At 49.1% G+C, this 1,637-nt stretch overlaps 1 pseudogene; it reads left to right on the top strand.

The window, feature by feature from the left end:
• The first annotated feature begins 655 nt into the window (after positions 1-655).
• Positions 656-1,637, top strand: part of LOC109378557 (mast cell protease 1A-like) — an 11,369-nt pseudogene continuing 10,387 nt past the window's right edge.

Raw genomic sequence — 1,637 nt, 5'->3', positions numbered from 1 at the left:
AAGCATTGCTATTTATTTTTATTCCCACTTACAACCTGAATGAATTTTCTCACACATGACTCTAGAACAGCAACGTGTGGGTTTTGGGAATGACTTCAGTAGTTTAGTTCCTAGATAGATGTGAAGTTGCCAAACTGTTCACTGGAGCACCCTCTTCATGTAGGGAAGAGGGCAGCAGGCAGGGAGGGCAGCNAATCCCTAGGAAGGAAGCTGTGATGATGAATGGGTTGCTGTATCTGTTTAGTAGATAATGTCCATGCTCTCTTACTGTCCTGTGTATCCTTCAACCATGGCCCTTCCCGTACAGCACTCTGGTCACTGATGTTTCTGTCTCCTCCACCAGATGGTCAGCTCTCTAAGGGAAGGAGACACAGCTCCAATATAATTCATCATAGCACAGAGAAGGGCCTAAATACACATCTGCAAAAGAAATTATCTTGATGGGCTTGATGGGTGGTCTATTACTCGGAACTCAGGTTTCTAGGCTCCAGTCCTCTACTGGTCAATACCACATCCTAAAGTCCCCACCTTGTTCCTTTGGGTTCCTGCTCTGGGCTGGAACAAGTTGTCTGCTCTGACTCATCAGCTGTGGTCACTGCTGAATTCTCACATAACCACCCAGAGAACGTCATCAGGCAGGAGGTGTGACGATGGGGAAGCTTTCATTAAAAGCCTTCTAGTATGAAGCACTACAAAACCAGAGGGGAACTCAAAGTCACTGAGCCCACCTGCACCTCCTTCCTCTCCCGGGAGCTAAAAGAGAGCACGAAAGAACACCAGTGATCCAAACTGGGCTGCTTTCCTGGGAAGATGTGGCCATTCCTGCTCTTGGTTCTGCTGGCTTTTTTACTGCCACCCGAGTCAGAGGCAGGTGAGTGACAATCCCCACTCTCACTCCCACCGAGGATACAAACCTGCTGCCCCTTGTGCACATCTCTGACCCGTCTATCCACCAGGAATGTTCTGAACCCTAGCTCCTGTCCCATCTCAGACCCCCAAGCATGATGCTGGATAAGCTACCAACACAAATGGCAGGGCAGAAGGCTGTTCTAAAGAAAAGGCCTCTCCAGGTCTTACCTCCACCATCTGGAAAGTGGAACTTTCCTAGAAGTGCATGACAGAGGGTGGAAAACTGGACAGCAGTCCTGGCTTCCATGTCTGAGATGAGACAGGTGCTCTCATCTAGGTGTCTGACTAGAGAGGAAGCCCAGAGCTCAGCAGACCCCAGAGTTGCTGGGGTCACTGTCCCCAGAAGACTATTGTTATCTTTGCTCAGTCCCAAGGCCCTTCAGTCCCTTTCTCCAATTCTTCTTTTCTTCCCAGACGTTTAGTGGCTCCCCCCCTTTCAAGGATGAGCCACTGTGTTTGGCAACTCCAAACTTCTTTGCTTTTCAGAATCCCACAGCACTGCCTCACCAACCCCTCTCAAGAGGTCCTTCATGCAGCAACAAATATTTATTGGGCACCCACTACATATCAGGCCCTAGGGGAGGCTCTGCAAAACCCAGATCCCTAAACTTCAGTCCTGGACACCAGATAACAACACTGTCCTGGGCTTCACAGGACACAGAACCTCAGAAACTCACTTCGAATAAAGCAAAGTCTGCAAGTGATTTTTCAGGAGCCTCTAGAACTTG

The sequence above is a fragment of the Hipposideros armiger genome, unplaced genomic scaffold, assembly GCF_001890085.2.
Source record: "Hipposideros armiger isolate ML-2016 unplaced genomic scaffold, ASM189008v1 scaffold_2145, whole genome shotgun sequence".
Classification (NCBI taxonomy): Eukaryota; Metazoa; Chordata; class Mammalia; order Chiroptera; family Hipposideridae; genus Hipposideros; species Hipposideros armiger.
The sequence above is the reverse complement of the archived record's forward strand: the minus strand, read 5'-3'. Positions and strand labels throughout refer to the sequence as shown.